This window comes from Balaenoptera physalus (genome assembly GCF_965194825.1).
Source record: "Balaenoptera physalus genome assembly, chromosome: 6".
Lineage (NCBI taxonomy): Eukaryota > Metazoa > Chordata > Mammalia > Artiodactyla > Balaenopteridae > Balaenoptera > Balaenoptera physalus.
Window position 1 is genome coordinate 95,933,115 of NC_138885.1, and position 19,876 is coordinate 95,952,990.

General features: G+C 43.2%; 1 long non-coding RNA gene across 1 annotated transcript in view; it reads left to right on the forward strand.

The window, feature by feature from the left end:
- Positions 1–4,880: 4,880 nt before the first annotated feature.
- Positions 4,881–19,876, forward strand: part of LOC309663431 — a 352,908-nt gene continuing 337,912 nt past the window's right edge. Inside the window, exon 1 of the long non-coding RNA XR_014265266.1 lies at positions 4,881–5,016. This is a non-coding gene — a long non-coding RNA (uncharacterized lncRNA). The remainder of the gene's footprint in view (positions 5,017–19,876) is intronic.

Genomic DNA, 19,876 nt, shown 5'->3' on the forward strand with positions numbered 1-19,876 from the left:
ATTAAATCAGAAAATAGGTGTGTGGTTGGAGAAAAAAACAGCTACAGACAGTTAATATTGTCTAAAACACAATTCTCGACAAAGGTTCTCCATAAGTAGTTGGTTTCAACGTTTAACCATTATTTTAACAAATAATTAAGTCAATAATGTGGTAGGCAGAAGAATGTCCTCCCAAAGACGCCCTCATCCTCATCCCAGGAAACTGTAAATACCTCACATTATTTGGCAAAAGGGAATTTGCAGATGTGATTAAGGTTAAGGACCTTGAACTGGGGAAATTATTTTTGGGATTATCCAGGTGGGTCCAATCCAATCAATCACATGAATCCTAAAAGCAGAGAACCTTCCCCAGCTGGAGCGAGAGAGAGATTCAGATGTTGCTGAAGAGAGGCCTCCAGGAGCGACCAAACAGAGATCGCAGTCCTACAGCACATGGAACTGAAGTCGGCCAACAGCGGAGTGAGCCAGTAAACGGATTCTCCCCTAGAGCTGACAGAAAGGGACACAGCCCCGCCAGCCCCTAGATTTTGGCCTGGGAAGACTCATACTGGACTTCTGGTGTACAGGACTGTAAGATAATACATTTGCATTACGCCATTAAGTCTGTGATAATTTGTTATAGCAGCAATAGAAAAGTAACACAGAAAACAACAGAATTTCAGGCAACATCCAGAGCGTTAGCTTAGGGGCTTTAGAGACGAAGCTGAGGAACTTCTCACCAGGTCAGTGAGAATCTCTCCACAGCGTGGAATTAATCACGAAGATTATTTTTTTAACATCTTTATTGGAGTCTAATTGCTTTACAATGTTGTGTTAGTTGCTGCTGTATAACAAAGTGAATGAGCTATATGTATACATATATCCCCATATCCCCTCCCTCTTGTGTCTCCCTTCCTCCCACCCTCCTTTATCCCACCCCTCTAAGGGGACGCAAAGCACCGAGCTGATCTCCCTGTGCTATGCGGTTGCTTCCCACTAGCTATCTATCTTACATTTGGTAGTGTATATATGTCCATGCCACTCTCTCACTTTCACCACGATTTTTGTGTGAAGTCTTCCGGCCTGGTGGTGTGACTGAGCCTGTCTTAATGCAGCCTGCAGGGTTCTTCTGATAAATGATTCAAGGGGCACCACTCACATAGCCCTGGGGGTGGCACTCATACAGAACACAGTGTAAACAGTGCCTCCTACAGCTGTGCAGTGCGACAGGTCTGCTAGTGAGAGGGGCCGTGTGGGATCACAGTGAGAATAAAGCTAGAGCTGGGTGGGCCAGGGATAACCAGGGCAGTGTCTGTACAAGGCATTGTACAGCGGCCTCTCTGGAAAACACCTGCTAGCCATCCAGTGATTTTGGTATTTGATAATGAGTGTAAAATGCCACCTTGTAATGTCAAAAACTCCATTTAAAAAGGGAACAAAAAGGAACGCTTTGGGGTTTTCTCCTCTCAGCTGAGCCTCTGCTGTCAGGTGAGCTGGTCAGTGTGGGCCTCGTGTGGCCCCATCGCTCTCTCTGTCACAGCTAATGAGGGGCATGCCTTGAGAGGAAGCCAGTTAGTTTTAAACCTAAAGGTTAAGTTGAGGACAAAGTTGACAGTCCGATGACAAGAGTCTGCATTTTGAATAAAAATTTGGTGAAAGAAATATTCAAGATCTTGAGAAGCACCTGTCCAATTTAACCTTCTTCCTGGGGAAGGTGTGTCCTCCTAGTCAGAGATGTGGAAACGCACCGGGGCCCACTTCCTGCAAGGATGCAGATTCCCGGGCTGCTGTGTCAGATACAGTTATATCTGCTGACAAGAAACCAGTTATGTAAAGACGCGAGAAATGGAAATGCTGCACCAATTTTCCAGAACAAAATCTGCCTCTAAAAAGGTGTAACTTCATGCAAAATATGCTTCATCATTTGAATAACAAAATAAGATATGCAAGGGAATAAGACTTCTCAAAGAGCTACTGCATTCAGGTTACAGTGAGTACAAGCAATACGAGAAATATTTCTTGTGCTACATTTAAAATGTCTTATGAGAAAATAATGTGTTTTAGAAATGGAGCTGAGATAATGCCACAGACTTTGCTTTAGTGACTATCAGATAAGTTTCCAGGCTGGTTTTTCTGTTTCTCATGGATTCCTAGAGGTAATGGTGAAAGCTGCCCATTAAAATTCATTAGAAGAAAAGTAAACATATTACAATTGATGACATTCTCCTCTAAATTGTTAGCCCTATTAGTGAGAAACCTCTTGCCTGCCAAACTCTATCTATGGTGTCGGCTTCTCCCTAAACAGTTCTCTTGCGTTTTAATCTCAGGAATGTTCCTTCAATGTTAAATTTCTTCCATGCGCCACATTACCACCCAGGGCGTTCCATGAACTGTCCTGAGATGCTCCTCAACTTTTAGAAACAGGATGCTGAGGTTGCAAGGAAATTCTTCTAGCCTAGCATCAAGGTTGGAAAAATTACTTAAGGATGACGGGAAGAGATTTTTTTATAGGCCTAGTTATTAAGGTCTGAAACAGCAATCCATTCAGCTGAAAACAAATTCCTATGAGCTTCCCTCAAGGCACACTGAAGAGCCATTTGCAAGGCCGTTCTTTGGGTTCAAAGCAATTCAAGAGCAGAGGAAGCAGAGGGGAGGCTCTGCCCCTGCCTGCTTGACCCTCAGTCCCGTCCTTTTGCAGTCAGACCCCTCCCTGCCGTGCCTCCCATGGGTTAGATCAGGAGGAGACTAGAAAGTGACCAGAACTCATTGATGCAGTGACCCCCTGTTATAGACTGAATGTGTTTCCCCCAACTACCCACCCCCAAAATCAAATGTTGAAGCCCTAACGCCCAGCGTGATGGTATTTGGAGGTGAGGCCTTGGGAAATAATTAGGTTTCAATGAGGTCATGAGGGTAGGACCCTCACTATGCAATTAGTGTCCTTATAAGAAGAAGACAGACAAGAGCGCGCGCTCTCTCTCTCTCTCTCTCTTTCCCTCCCTCCCTCCCTCTCTCCCTCTTTCTCTGCAATGTGAAAAGGCAGCTATCTCCAAGCTAGGAAGAGGGGCTTTGCCAGGATCCTAATATGCCAGCACCTTGATCTTGGACTTCCCAGCCAAAACTGTGAGACATAAATGTCTTTTCTTTAAGCTGCCCAGCCTATGGTATTTTGTTATCACAGCCCGAGCTAAGACACCTCTCATCCACAAAATGTGGCATGATCATTTCTTCTATGGTCATTTTTTTCAGATGCTTGTGCTATGACAATCTGCAGAGTGATTTTCAAATCTGCAGAGTGCAGTTTGGCAAGAAAAATATTCTATGGGTCAAAATTTTTCTCTAAAACATAACGCTGGCTCACAAAAATGCATCATTCAGCTTGGCAAGCCCTAAACTAACCGGCTCTCCTCATGGAAAAGTCAATTTCAAACTGTCTTAGGAGGGGCAGGTGACACCAAGCTCCTTCTCTGTTCCCCAAACCTGGCCGCACCGAGAACCGCAGGCACAGAAATGGAACAGAAAGACCCTTTCCTGTTCTTCCGTCTGCCTCCTGGCTTCACCACAGTGACTGGAGGGAACTGCCCAGCAGGCTCCAGCGGGTCAGAAAAGGTGGCACTGCTCAGTCAGATGGGCTTGGGTTGAATCCCTGCTCCACCGCCAACTAATTGTATGACCTTGAATAGATTATCAAAACTCTCTGAGACACAGAGTCTTCATTAACGAGGTGGTAGCCTCACAGGCTGTTTAAGGAGATGAATAAGATGCCTGTGTAAACATACCTGGCACAGCAGCCAGCCAGCTTTCTTCCCACTGCCCCTCCCTCCTGGCCTCTCCCAACATGGATTAGGAACTCCCAGAGTTGGTGTGGAATCTCATCCTGTATTACCAACCCTCACTCTTTCCCAGGCTATATCTGAATGGCTCAGGGTTTGAGGCTATGTTGCAGAAGTTCACAGAGGCAAAACTAAAAACCTTGATAGCCAGCCTCCCTCGAGGAAGAACCTTATGTTCATGGTGGGGGCATTCATAGAAGACGTACTGGTCTCCACTGACCTGAAGTTTCGTTCTGGAGAAAGTGGCATGAAACCCATACTACACTAAAAGGAACAAGAGTTGGCCAAACCAACTGACAACAAAAAAAAACTCAAGCTCAGTTTTTTTCTAGCTTCAGAAAACAGAAAATTAAATATAGGTGAATCATTTCTGCAAATTAGAGCTTAAAGATAGTACTTCGCTTTCTCCCCACTGAGACTGATAAGCAGAAGTTTGGGCCCTTGGTATCAGCTTCATACTGGCAATAAACCTAGCATAATCCATTAATAACCCAGCTCTGAAGCTCTTCCCCTCAGAACTTTCAGCAATAAAATAATAATAATAATAATAAAACCAGGGAGGCAAGGGTGAAGCAATCCAACTTATTTCATTATCTTGGATTTTACACGTCTTGTTTGCTAGCTTAATAAGGGATGCTATAATCTTCTATGATATCAACATCCTTTTTTATTGCACTAGATGGTAGGGGAATTGCCCCCAAATTAATGAAAACCATATGCTGGGTTTTGATTAGAGATCACTTTGGAATAAGGATTGATCTGGTTTGGGAATGAGAATAAGCTTCTCTCGCTCCTTTTCTTTTTTAATCATATTCCTTTCACAGTCCCTCTTGTCTCCTTCCCACCCCCACCTTTGCCTTTATCTGCAAAACCAGGGTAAGAAAAAGGTCTTCTGGGGCTTCCCTGGTGGCGCAGTGGTTGAGAATCTGCCTGCCAATGCAGGGGACACGGGTTCGAGCCCTGGTCTGGGAAGATCCCACATGCCGCGGAGCGACTAGGCCCGTGAGCCACAATTGCTGAGCCTGTGCGTCTGGAGCCAGTGCTCCACAACAAGAGAGGCCAATAGTGAAAGGCCCGCACACTGCGATGAAGAGTGGCCCCCACTTGCCACAACTAGAGAAAGCCCTCGCACAGAAACGAAGACCCAACACAGCCATAAATAAATAAATAAATAAAATTTAAAAAAAAAAAAAAAAAAAAAAAGGTCTTCGAAATCTCTGGTGTATATATTTGTTACCAAAACTTGCATTGTCATCTGAGCTATTGGCCCATCCAATCCTGTCTCTATTGCACTGGGGATAGTAACAACAGCACTTCCTGGTTGTGTCTGAATGTGTTGGGACAGCTGATATACGTGATGAGATTGGTCCTCTGAGCATGTGATGTGTGGCACTGGCAGGGACCCATCCCTCGAATCTCTAGAGAAAACGGGAAAATTCTTCACGCAGCAGTAGAACGTAGAAAGTCTCCCAACTCGCTAGCCGCAACCCATCTAAGCGGATGTTCTCAAATTTTACGATGCTTCTTTTCAACAACATGAGTCCTTGAAACCTACCAACAGCCAAGATGGTCCACTTTCGAAAATTCTTTCCTTTAGTCTCCACTTCAGAGTATGGGACTACTATGGAATACATAAAAATACCTGGGAAACTTGTTAAAACTGATGGATCCTGTCTCTAAAAGTGTACTCTCACTGGGTTTGTGGTTGGGCCCAGGGATCTGCATTTTAACCTGTGCAGAAGGTAATTCTGATATAGATGGTCTCCAGACCACCCATGAAGAAACACTACCCTCACAAGGGACCTTCAAAATATCTCAGCTGTGGGACTTCCCTGGCGGTCCAGTGGTTAAGACTCCGTGCTTCCACGGCAGGGGGCAAGGGTTCGATCCCTGGTCGGGGAACTAAGGTCCCACATACCACACAGCCAAAAAAAAAAGACAGAATATCTTAGTTGTGTTTAAGAGCTTTCTCTCTGGAATAAAAATGCACTAGGTACAAATCCCAGCTGTGCCGTTTACTAACTATATGATATTGGCTATATATTTAGCTAACCACTCTTAACCCAGCTTCCTCTTCTACAGAATAAATATAATACCTATATCATAGTGTTGGTGTAAGGATTAAGTGAAATACTATATAAACAATGCTAAGCACTGGGCCTGGTGATTATAAGCATTCTGTATAGAAAGCTATTCCTAAGGAAAAATGTTCCAAAGGGAGCATCAAAGAGTTAGCTGCTGTCTTGCTGTTAAGTTGATTTTATATCACAAAAACTATGGGAATAAATCAAGAGGAATATTGGTCTTACAGAGATTAGTGGTAGAGATTTGAAGAAAGTGAAGGTTAACAAATTATAAAAGAATGATAGTAAGATTGCGAAAGGTGATACAGTGAGTGGAGCTGTACAAGTTTCACAACTGTTTTCAGTTGTAAGCTGGAGGGTTATATCGTGTTGGGTGGAAGTGTGACTTAGCTGATGTCTTGGTTTGGAGATTAAGTGTGATTTAAGGAGACGTGTATGGGTGCCATGTTGACAAGAAGTAGACTGTGAGAGCTTTTTGATGCGTCAGCTTAGCTAAGCTACAGCCCCCACTTATTCAATCAAACACTAATCTGGGTCTGCTGTGAAGGGATTTTATAAATGTAATTAAAGTCCCCAATCAGTTGACCTTAAATTAGAGAGACTGTCCTGGTAGGCCTGGATTAATCAGTTGAAAGGCCTTAAAAGCAGGCTGAGGCTTTTCTTAGAGACAGAAGAGATTCTCGCCTATAGAAAACAGTTTCAGCCTGTGGAGTTCTAGGTTATCTGTGATGGTCCCTTCCTGAGAGCCTGCCCTATAGATTTTTGGATTTGTTTAGTCATATCCATTGTGTAAGCCAATGCCTTGTACTAAATCAATATCTGTATATCTATATCTATACACACATATCACACATAAATATACATACGTATATAGTCCATACATCTAAATCAATCCGTATGTATAAAACCTGTCCTTCTATCTATCTACCTCCCTACCTATCATCTCCTACTGGCTCTGTTTCTCTGGGTGGACCTGACTGATGCAACTCTTTACCTGGTCCATGTTGTAGAAACTGGATTTAAAGTAGAATCAAATTATATGACTTATAAATAGACACCCTCCCCCGCCCCTTTGCCAGTGTCTAACAGGAGAGATGAGAAATGTCTCTTTTGCCTTTAAAGTGGTTTATTTTTTTTCAAATGATTTTCTAGAACCACAGCTGGGAATCCTGTCATAAGTACTAAGGAAATAACAAGTGCCTTGGATTTTTTAAAATCACCCTCTCTCTCAGTAATCTAAAGAAATTTGCAGATTTTATCCTAATATAACTCTGGAAATATCTCCGTGAGTGTGTTAAGGGCAAGCATTATTAGTCTCATCCTAGAGATAAAGAAACTAGAGAGTAGAGAAGGGACCAGCCTTTCTCAAGTTGACTCAGCAAGTCAGCAGGAGAGACCCAACAAAACCGGGGAGATTAATTGCCAAACTCTCAAACCTTGTTTGTCACTGATTTGTGAAGGCAAATTAAAAAAAGGAAGAAAGGAAGAAGGGGGTGGGGAGGGAGGGCAAAAAGGTACCTCACTTTGTTTGAGGAAGCAATGTTAGAAAGAAGTCACTCATAGACAATGGATTTTAAGGAGAGAAATCCAACAGGTTATCATTAAAATGTATACTACTGGAGAAATGTAGTTGCTTGAAGAGAGTTTTCCAGTGCACTGTGGAGTTTTTTTTTTCAAAGTGTTAACATCTTATTACAATTACACTTCTGTTTTTTTCCCCTAAAATGCATAGGGAAAAACGTCTGAAAGGGCATACACCAAAATGTTAAGAGTAATTGTAGGTGAATTTCATCTTGTTTTTGCTCCTCTGTCTTTTCTCAATTCCTCTATTGAATGTATATATGTGTTACTTGTATTTTTTAAAGATTTGTTAAACAAATGTTCTATTTTCTTGTGATGCTTATTACTCTATTGTAATTCAAAGAAGGAGCAATTAGACATAGGGGCCTAATACTTCAGCTGCTTCAGTGTGCCCAAGCATCAGCTGTAAGCTTGATAGATGCCAGTTCCTGGGTTCCCCACCACTACCCCTCCAGAGCTTCTGATTCAAGAGGCCTGGGAAAAGCCGCAGAATCAACAGTTCTAACAAGCTCTCATGGTGATTCCATTATAGCCGATCCAGGGATACTTTGAGAAACGCTCTGATATCCATTACTCCATATTGAGAGGACGTCTCTTCTAAGGTTACAAAACGCTCAATGTATTGAATATGGGTAAATGTGGGAAAACCAAGTGTCACCTTGGTCTGCCTCCAAATCACTGAAAGCATTTTTAGGAGTTCTGAATAAAACATGCCCTCACAGCTGTAGCCTCGGGCCCCAACTCCTCACTTCTGCATCTCTACATTTGTGCCAAGCACTTTTTGCCATCCAAAGAGTGGTCCACAACCAGCAGCATCTTATTACCTGGGAGCCTGTTAGAAATGCAGAATCTCAGATCCCACCCCAGACCTACTGAACCAGAACCTACATTTTAACAGAATTCAGAAGCACTGGACTGAAAGACCTAGAGCCACCAGAAATGAGGGTCACAGCCCCCAGTTACAGACTCTCCAGACAGCCCCCTACTCAGAATCCCTGTGGACAGATTCTCAACAGGCACAGCAAATGCTCCTTGACCACCAAAGGGCGCGCCTGCAGGAGCCTGACCTTGGTCTGAGGTTCAGAGGCCAGGTCAAGGACATCCTTCCTGTGTTAGAAGTGCCTGTTGTCTTTGTCTCAGGCCAGCCAACTTCCTCCGGTGGCCTCCCTCATTCAACCAGCCAGAGAGCCGAAGGCCGCCCTTCAGAGCAAGGCCCTGTGACTAAGCAGGCTCGGTCCATTCATTTCCTTAGCCCCCTCCTTCCTGCCTTCTAGAAAAACTCAGACAGTTTAGGTCATCCTTACCATCATATTAATAAGTGTGGCAGTGGGAGGGCAGAAACACAGGAAAAGACCAAGACAGAAAGAAAAAAACAAAAACCAACACCACACACACACACACACACACACACACACACACACACACAGAGATAGCACACACAGACTCTAGTCTCTGCAAAGCCAGATATTTCTTTTTCTTGCCTAGCAGGATATGGCATCTCTGGCATATTTTTTTCCTCCTATTTGTGCTCTTTTCTCTTTTCCTTTTTAAATAGACACATTTCAAATGTCAGTGGGTGATAGCAGGGCCAAGTCAAATTGGATTCAGGAGACCGAATAGCTAAAGGGTTTGATCTTTGCAGCTGCCTCTTCAAGGGAGGCTCCGGGAGACTGACCAATGGGGGAGAGTGGCCGATAAGCTCAAGTGGGCATTTATTGTGCTAACTTGGGCTCCCTCTCAGTTTAACCTTTATTTACAGACTTGAACTGAAATGGTTAGACTTGAAAAGAAAAGTAGTCTTTCCCCCTCTTCCCCCTCTCCCCTTCCCCTATCCCCAGAGGGGATGGAAAAGAATCAAGGCAGAGGTTAAGTGAGGGAGACAATAAAAAAGGAGGGAGTCCTTATCTAAAATCTGAGTGATTGACAGTGAGTGGCAGCTCTGTGGCCAGTTTTCGTTTTTTTACACCTTCCTCCAAAAATCCCAAGAGAGAGATTTAGCCATATTGGTCCCTACCTTTCCAAGTCAGCCAAATGGAAATTAGACTCCAAACATGTCCCTGCCCCCAGAGGGGCCAAGGCTAATCAGATATCCTCTCAGAGGGACTGAGTGTCCAGGGACATCTCATATTTTCGCCACGTAATTCAGACGTAACTTGCCTAAAGCCTTACTGAATCTTGTCATCACAGCAGCCATGTAAAAATTATATCTGCGTGCCATGTGGAGCTGTAAATCCTGGGGCTGTGTTCTCAGTCATTCCATATTTCAAGACAGGGAAGCTTATTTCTATAAGGCCATTAATAACCGAAGTGACTGGATAAGTAAGGAGAAAAGTTTGTGTCTACCGTTGGTGCCCTCACAGATCCCTCCTGGGGACGGGAGGGAGCTTGTGAGGTACAATGTTTTCATGGGACCTGCAGCTGGAGCAGTGCTGTGATCCAGCAGAACGTCCGCGGAAGGAGGCTCCAGTGTCCATGTCTGAATGGAAACAGGAGGTGCTTCTGTGTTTTGCAGAAGAGACTGAATGACCTTTCAGTTTTAAAGTGACCCTGGGAATCATCAAAGTTTGCCTGAGGGCAAAGGGAGCTTGAGGAAGGGAAGAGGACCACCAGGCCAGAGCATGTAACAAGGATGGAGTTGAAGATGTTAGGATCTGAAGAAAAGGCTAAGACTTCTTGGGTAGATCAGTAAGGCCAGGTGAGCCAGGCCAGAATACCGGACAAAAAGAAAGGTCTGTGTGACTCGGCCCAGCCTTCCCTAGACCCCGCATGGAGACTGGAAACCAAGACAGGCTCTCCCAAGGTCAGTCCCACACCCTCCATGCCCCGCCCCCTCAAGACTCACAATGCTGAAACCTCGGAATGGCCAGATGTTAAGGAGAGGGTAAGAAAGAACAGAAGACAAAAGAAAGGCAGAAGAAGGGAAAGAGGGGGAGAGAGAGAGAGAGAAGCAACAGAGGGAAAAAAAAAAAGAGAAAAAAATCTATTTAACTTGCCTAACCTGGGGCTTTCCAGCTTTATTAGACTAGGAAATCATTTTCCCCTCATAACATCTGTGATCATTACACTGATTTACATGGATTTCACATAAGTATCCCTAAGGAACCCACTTTGGGGAATTAATTCTGCAGCTTATCAACATTTTTTCTTACATTTATTCTAAAAAGTATAGTGGAATATATCAATTTTATTTTAAGCAGGATGTGCACACTTATGTGTGTACCTTTAGGTCACTTAGCTCAAATTCTCACACAGTGTGTTAAATTTCCCCATAACAACTGCTCAGTTAAATATCAAGTACTAACCAGTTTACATTAAAGTGTGAAATACATAATTTACATTAAGCTATAAAACACATTAATTAATGTTTCTGCATGCCCCATTTATTCTGTGTGTGGGCTATTTTCAAGGTTAAATATTTAATTAAAGCTTGTATTGACCAGAGGTGTTCCCCCTGAAAATGTTTGCTTAGCCAGGGATAGCAGACCTTGGCAGCTCTGGCCTAGCTTCTCCCACTCTCAAGCTGTGTGACCTTTGACAAGTCCGTTAGCGTCTCTGGGCCTCGGTTCCTTCAGTGGCAGGATGAGAGTATTGAACCATATAATCTCTAAGGCCTATTCAGCATCAACATTTATATTTCAAAACCCTCACCATAGCAAACCTCACTAACCATTACTGCCTCTCTATGATCTAAATATTAGACTTGTAAAATGTGAACAGATTTAATTTACTAAAAGCCTCTAATCAAGACCAAAACCTTTTACTTAAACAATTAGAAAACAATTAGCTGGGGAAATAAAAACAATTTTAATTTGCTAAATGGGCTTCCTCCCTCCTAATAGATATGGATAAGACCCTAACTAATGCTTCTGACCACATGGAAGCCACACGGGCATCGCTGAGTCTATGGGCAGAGGCGAGGGCTGGCTCGATTTTCTATTAGGGAAGTGAAAGGCTCTCGCATTAACCTCAGCCTTTTTGCAGTGATTCATGTTTAGACATATGCCTAATGTTTTCGGGCCTTAGTGCTCCCTAATCATTGATCTAGCCTGATGCCTACACACAGATGGATCTTGCACAAGCCCAAGACCATGCACACCTTTGTCATCATGCCTCTCAAACCACTGTGAATTTCTGTGCCTCTCCGCAAGACCAAACCCCTTGAACATGCTTCTAAGTACACTGCGATACCCAACAAGAGCCTTTTTAATTAATGAAACGTGAGAGCATCTGGCCCCAAATTCCAGAAAATTTCAGCTAGAAAATTGCTTGATTACATGGCACTCAAAGGGATCAATCAATAGGCAAACCTCCCCTTTTCACCATTACACAATAGCGGTAATAGACTACACTTCATAAACTGTGTTTAATAGAAAGTAATTTTTCTTTCAATTTGTAACACAAAATGGAGTATTCTCCATTTTAGAAGTTCATTCAGGCAAGTTCCTCTCATTGTTTTGGTTCCTTTACCTCATCCTCTTTGAAGTACACGTATTTTAATCTTGGGCAAGTCACTCCATCCCTCTCAGCTGCCGTACAGCAAAACAAAGATTTGCACCATCTCCATTTTAGAAGCTCTTTTAGTTTTCATTTTGCCTTCACTTATTCTCTCAAAATACATATATTTTCATCTTGGGCAAGTTTCTCACTGGTCTGGGCCTTAGCTTTCTCTTTGGTGAAATGAGAAGACAGATTCTCTGTGATCCCTCAAGCTCTACGGAAAAGAGTGTGATGGAGTGATTTATCATGCAAACATTGGGAGCTGGGGAACTGGCTTGTTTTTCTTTTGTCTCCCTTTTTATATTACTTTTCTGCCCATTTCCAACTTTTCTTAAATTTTCCTCTCCTTTTTCTTCCTCTCTGTCCTACATCACAGATTGAGCTCAAGGAAGGCTAAGAGGGTTAACTTTGAATCGAGACCACTCGTATGTGAAGAGCAGCTCTATAACTCACCATGTGTATGGCCTGGAGCAAATCTCTGAGGCCCTTTGAGCCAGTTTCCAAGTCCATAAGAAGTAGTGATGATAGGAGAAGCACCTGTCTCACAGAACCATTGGGAGGATTCAGTGGCTTAGCTCATGTGAAGTAGTTAAAACAGTGTCTGGCTCAATAAATGTTGGCTTTTGTCATTCAGTTGGGACAAGACTGTTGGGTTGGCCATTGAGAAGTTAGCTTGCATGAGTAAGAGTTCAGGAGAACTTCTGGTGGAGAGAGGAGGTTTGAGGGAGCCAGGGATGCACGCGTGGGAGGGAGACCCTCAGGTGGGGAGGTCAGCCAAGCATCTGTTTCAGGAGTGGGCCCCTCAGTCAACCTCACAGAGGCCCATGGAGAGAGAGGATGCAGCCAGCAATGCGATGTGAGGACACACAGAGCTACTTTGAGGCTAGACAAAGCATGACTCAGAGTGAAAGAAAAGGAAGTCTTCCTGATACTTCTGCACAGAACATGAAATTACTCTTGTGCACTGAGGCCTGAAGAGAACCCAAGAAGGATGGACACCACAAGGATGGGAACTTGAGGGGCAACCTGAGAAAATTCCACCAGGACAGATATCAGCTCTCCCAGGGAGGACTCCACCCCCCAGGAGCACTGAGGAACTACATAAGCAGGGACATCATGGTGGGCAGAAGCTGTATGTACATGAGCCAAGGGTGAGAGCAAGAGAAATGCTCCCTGAGGGCTCTCTGATTTTTTTTGGGGGGGGGGGGTGGTTCGCACAGGGCTGAAGTCCTCACATATTGGTGAGGGAGCACGGGTAAGTGAAACTGGGGCCCACAGGTGTGCATGCATCCATGAGGATGGGAGAATCTCAGGTAGCACTCAGGGTAAGAAGTTTGCTGTTCCTGAGCTAGACACACATCAGCACGTAAACTGCATAGTAACTGTAGCCTTCACCACTGGAATCACAGCTCTCACTTTTTCTGAAATAAATATCAGAATACCTGATGGAAATGTCAGCTTGCCAACTGAATAAAGCCAACTGAAAAATGTGACTTGAAACTGCAGCCAAGTCAGCTTGCTAACCTTTCACCCCTGAATTAGGCCAACATGACCTCCTGGGTGCAGGCAGTGATGGACAAGCTCAGTGGTCTCCTACAGAGAGAACTTTCACCTTTGGGTGAGAGCAGAGCCATTAGGGATCCTCCCGTAGGCAGGCAGGTCTGAAGATGGAGGGGCTGGGCTGGGCATGCCTGGGTCCTTCTTCCAAACTTACTAAGTCAGGGGAAGGAGAGAAACCAGGAGTGTCACTCAAAACTCTCTCCATGTAGAAACACGAAAGTAGGGAGGTGATGTGCTCCCCTTTTCTACCCTACCTGGGGTCACAAACTCAAATGCTTCCAGTATGATAGTGTGACTATGTGAATGTACAGGAGTGTAAGAAGATCAAGACCAGCAGTGGGCAGAGGTAGGGTCTGGGAGAAGATGGGGCAAGGGCAGAGGTCATGTTTAGGGAACAGGAGCAGCCAAGGCCCACCCAAGGTGGCACCCCTACTCGACTCTGACCAACTGTAGGGCCAGGTGTGGTTGAGCTTCTTAAACAGTGAAACTTCCTGATTGTTAAATGATGACACAGAATTCAACCTCACACAGCCCATCCGAGAGCTGCCAGCTTGTGGCCTATTTTATAGTAACCAGGTAATGGCCTGGGAAGGGATGGATTTCAGGGATAATGGAAAACCAAGCCTGAAGGCATTTGCTCTCTCATATAAGGGCAGAAGAGAAAGGAGGGAGATTTCCTGAACAATAAACAGGAGGAGCCCAGGGCACTGGGGCCCAAAAACAGGGTCTCATAGGGACTACCAAAGACCAGGGCATCTGAGAGATTGTTTTGTGGCCCCAATGGGGGGATTATAGCCCTCGATCCATAAATATAGGAGGATGAAAGGGTTCCCATCCAGGAAAGAGGGAGATCCTGCCAGAATCTGCCTTGTTCTCCAAGCCCACGCCCTCCACTGTTCTCAGTCCCTTCAAATGCCTAAGGAGAGGCAAACCCAGCAGCCAAGTGAGTCACCCGGTCTGGAAGGACTTTTCTTCCGTCCTTGCTTCCCTTTGGCTCCCTTCCCCTCACTAGTTGTTTCCAGGGCCGGCGCTGGGGACAGACACCATCCAAAGACCTGCTCTGTCCCCCCCTCCCCCTCTTGAATGGGCCTCACAAGCTGCCCTGTGTTGCTAGTGCCCATTCATCTGGAACTAGCTGTTCACAGCCCCAGCTAAAAAGCCCTTTCATCCACTCATTATCCCTCCACCAAAACCTCAAAGAGGAGGAGACTTCAAAGTATCAGGGCCGAGTTTGATTTCCAGTCTGCAGCAGCTCTCCCGCAAGCAAAGGCAGGAGGGAAAAGTAGCCCCACTGTCCTCAGGTTCTACCTCAGACGGCGGAGTTGTCATCTGTCCGTAGTAACACCCAGTGTGCTGTGTCCCTTCCCTTTATGGATCCTTCCATGATTGTGTCTATTAGAGAAACAAAGGCTTCAAAGGAAGGCTCTCCCACAGTTCTGAACAGCCCCCTTGCTCTGTGGAGAATCCCCTTCTAGCAGCATGAGCTGAAATGTTCTGTCTTAGAGCTCCCAGTGAGTTGGGTCTTGAAACGAAGAGGCCCCTGGCACAGCTCCTGGATTTCTCCATCTTATCCTCCTCTTCCTCCTCTGATTTCATTCCTGATCAGAACCATATTTCTAAGAGTAGATCTAAAACAGGGCTCTGAACAGCAAGTAGAATGGCAAAGTGGTCATTTCCCCATCGTGATCTTAAGGGTCATGCCAAAGCCACCTGGTCTTTTTTTTTTTTCTGGTCTTTAAATTGAGGTTGGGATGTACTTTGTAGTTTATGGATCTTTGAACATTTGTCGTATAGTCCTCAAGTCCCAGTAGAACTAAACGTAAACCAGGGTTTCTTCCTTACTCCTCATCACCACCTCACTTTCTTTAGTGAGAGATGCCCAAGTTGGTTGGCAATATTCCTAGACAGAAACGTATTCTCAGTTTGCCAACTGCCTAGACCAAACATTAATGAAAAGTCTTGTGAAGCTTTGAGCAGGTGCATACAAGCTGTCCACAGGATGACCTTAGGCCTCTGGAATCTTAAGCAACCAATGTATGAGCTGTTTGGTAAACTGAGACTTGAAGGTAGCCAGTCACTAAGAGGAATTTACTATGCACCTCACGAGCCAACTAAAGACTAGAACACAGACTTTTGACTTATTTAGTGTATTTGTACCCGCTCCAACCCCACCCCATCCCCTATCCTAAATCTAGCCCTTACAATTTCTGCTTGGGAATACCCACTGAACTTGAATTGAATTATGTGGCTCTCTTTTGCCACAAAACAGTTGCTATTTACTTCTAGCACAAGCTAGAAATACCTTGAGTCCTTAAGGGCATTCAGCACTATTACTCTCTGCCCATGGCTTCAACCACTGGTGCTTCTCCATTAAAGATAGCCGTTCTGTCCCTAGGAGTCCAGCCAGGCCCAAGGTGAAGGGAAGGTCTCCATGTCCCCATCTACTGCTATTGCCTTTACTCTCATACCAGCTTGGGTGATTTGACATGAGGTGACTCTAGAAGCCCTTAGCTCCAAGACTTAGATTGACAAGAGTGCCTCGTGCATTTCATGAGCTGGCAATCAGTTCCCTTCTGCTTCTCAGCGAGTGTGTCCAAGCCAGGTCTAAACCATCATTTGATAAGTTTAGAGCTTAGACTTATGAGTGGGTGGGACTAGAGTCTATGTTCTCAAATAGGTGTGGAAATTGGGTGTTCAGCTCAGCGGTGGGTCTGGGGGGACACTCAAAATCACCAGATATACATTGCACAATGTTCTGATAATTTTATTCAAAGACTTATTCTTGGAAGAAGACTTCATTACAAGTTTAGAATGAAAAAGGCTTCATGAATTTTTAAGCTAGAATCTGAGCCTTGATCAAAAAAGAAAACTACAGGCCAATATCTTTGATGAAGATAGATGCAAAAATTCCCAACAAAATATTAGCAAACCAAATCCAATAACACATAAAAAAGATCATACACCACAACCAAGTGGGATTCACCCCAAGTTCACAAGGATGGTTCAACATATGCAAATCAATCAATGTGATATACCACATCAACAAAAGACAAAAACCACATGATCATCTCAATAAATGCAGAAAAAGCATTTGACAAGATTCAACATCCATTCATATAAAAACTCTTACCAAAGTAGGTATAGAGGGAACATATCTCAACATAAAAAAAGCTGTTTATGACAAACCCACAGTCAATATAATACTGAACAGTGAAAAGCTGAAAGACTTCCTGCTAAAATCTGGAACAAGACAAGGATGCCCACTCTCACCTCTTCTAGTCAACATAGTATTGGAAGTCCTAGCAACAGCAATCAGACAAGAAAAAGAAATAAAAGGTATCCAGATTGGAAGGGAAGAGGTAAAATTGTCATTATATGCAGATGGCTTGAAACTATATATAGAAAACCCTAAAGACTCCACACAAAAACTACTAGAACTGATAAATTCAGCAAGGTAGCAGGATACAAGATTAACATACAGAAATCGCTTGCATTTCTTTACACTAACAATGAAATATCAGAAAGGGAATGTAAAAAAACAATACCTTTTAAAATCTCACCCCCAAAAATAAAATAATTAGGAATAGACCTGACCAAGAAGGTGAAAGACTTATGCGCTGAGAACTATAAAACATTAATAAGGGAAACGGAAGATGATTCAAAGAAATGGAAAGATATCCCATGCTCTTGGATTGGAAGAATTAATATTGCAAAAGTGGCCATACTACTCAAAGCAATCTACAAATTTAGTGAGATTCCTATCAAATTAACCATGAAATTTTTAACAAAACTAGAACAAATAATCCTAAAATTTATATGGAACCATAGAAGACCCAGAATTGCCAAAGCAATCCTGAAGAAAAAGAACAAAACAAGAGGCATAACCTTCCCAGACTTCAGACAATGCTATAAAGCTACAGCAATCCAAACAGCGTGGTATTGGCACAAAAACAGACATATGGATCAATGGAACAGAATAGAGAGCCCAGAAATAAACCCACACACCTGTGGTCAATTAATCTTCAACAAAGGTGGCAAGAATATACAATGGGAAAAAGACCGTCTCTTCAGCAAGTGGTGTTTGGAAAGCTGGACAGCCACATGTAAATCAATGAAATTAGAACACACCCTCTCACCATACAGAAAAATAAACTCAAGATGGCTTAAAGACAAACATAAGGCATGACACCATAAAGCTATGAAGAGATCATAGGCAAAACATTCTCTGACATAAATTGTACCAATGTTTTCTTAGGTTAGTCTCACAAGGCAATAGAAATAAAAATAAAAGTAAACAAATGGGACCTAATCAAATTTACAAGTTTTTGCACAGCAAAGGAGACCATAAACAAAACGAAAAGACAATCCACAGAATGGAAGCAAATATTTGCAAATGATGTGATCAATAAGGGCTTAATTTCCAAAACGTACAAACAGCTCACACAGCTCGATATCAAAAAAAGACAAACAACCCAATCAAAAAATAGGCAGAAGATCTAAATAGACATTTCTCCAGAGAAGACATACAGGTGGCCAAAAAGTAAATGAAAAGATGCTCAACACTGCTAATTATTAGAGAAACACAAATCAAACCTATAGTGAGGTATCACCTCACACCAGTTAGAATGGGCATCATCAGAAAATCTACAAACAACAAATGCTGGAGAGGGTGTGGAGAAAAGGGAACCCTCTTGCACTGTTGGTGGGAATGTAAATTGATACAGCCACTGTGGAGAACAGTATGGAGGTTCTTCAGAAAACTAAAAATAGAATTACCATATGATCCAGCAATCCTACTCCTGAGCATATATCCAGACAAAACTCTAATTCAAAAAGATACATGCACCCCCATGTTCATAGCAGCACTATTCACAGTAGCCAAGACATGGAAACAACCTAAATATCTATTGACAGAGGAATGGATATAGAAGATGTGGTACCTATATACAATGGAATATTACTCAGCCATAAAAAAGAATGAAATAATGCCATTTGCAGCAACATGGAGGCAACTAGAGATTATCATACTAAATGAAGTAAGTCAGAAGGAGAAAGACAAATACCAAATGATATGACTTATATGTGGAATCTAAAATATGACACAAATGAACCTATCTGCAAAACAGAAACAGATTCACAGACCTGGAGAACAGACTTGTGGTTGCCAAGAGGATGGGGATTGGGGGAGGGATGGAGTGGGAGACTGGGGTTAGCAGATGTAAGCTATTATATATAGAATGGATAAAGAACAAGATCCTACTGTACAGCACAGGGAACTGTATTCAATATCTTGTGATAAACCATAATGGAAAAGAATATATTAAAAAAATGAATGTATATATAAGTATAACTGAATCACTTTGCTGTACAGCAGAAATTAACACATTGTAAATCAACTATATTTCAATAAAAAAATAATTAATTATTTTTTAAAAAAGAATTTGAGTCCTGAAAGATGTTTTCTTGCCTGAAGCTGAAGATCCAAGCCAAACACTTCCACCTCCAGGCCAGCTCAGCTACTTTGATTTGCTCCAGGGTTAGAAGTCTGGGAAACCTTGATAATCAGGATGATCATTAAAATCTGTTCCAGCTCTTGGATTCTAAATGTACCTTCTCCTTTCTTTCCTGGGGCACTTATTTTTTCCAGAGATGAGACAAAGATATTCCATTAGGTGAAAACTACTTCTCCCCATGTTCATGCTGTACCATCTAAACCAAAAGCCACCCTGATGAGACACTGTGAGAACTGTGGATTCAAGGACACATAAAGCCCTGGGTGGTGAGTGCCCAAGGTCACTGGAACCCGGGGTTCAGTTCACCATCATCGGATACCACTTCATGCAGAGCCACCACTTCTAGCTGTGTGACCTCAGGCACATCCCTTAACCTTGGCTGCATCTCAGCTTCCTCATCTGTAGAATGGGGATAATGATAACAGAATGCACCTCATGTGGCTGTCAGAGGATTGCATGACTCTGTATGAAGTGCTTAGAGCAGTGCATACATCAAGTTCTACAAAAGTGTTTTGATGAGTAAATAAAATTTATTTTGGACCTGTTCCTTTCTCAAGATATTTTCAAATCTTTAGTTCCAATAAAAAGCCTGCCCTTATTTACTGCGCCCACCAGAATTCCCACAGCAATTATTATATGGATGAGTGGTAGGACAGAGTTCTTACTCCCCACTCACCATCTGCATTTTTTCCTCTCCTTACAGGTGGTGGGGTGGAGAATTTGCATATCAGCTTGTGCTAGTTATTCTAAGCAAGGCTGCCCGTATTAGCAAGAGAAAGATGTGTTTGACTTATAGATGCTTGTGATACGCCTGAATAATGGCCTCCTA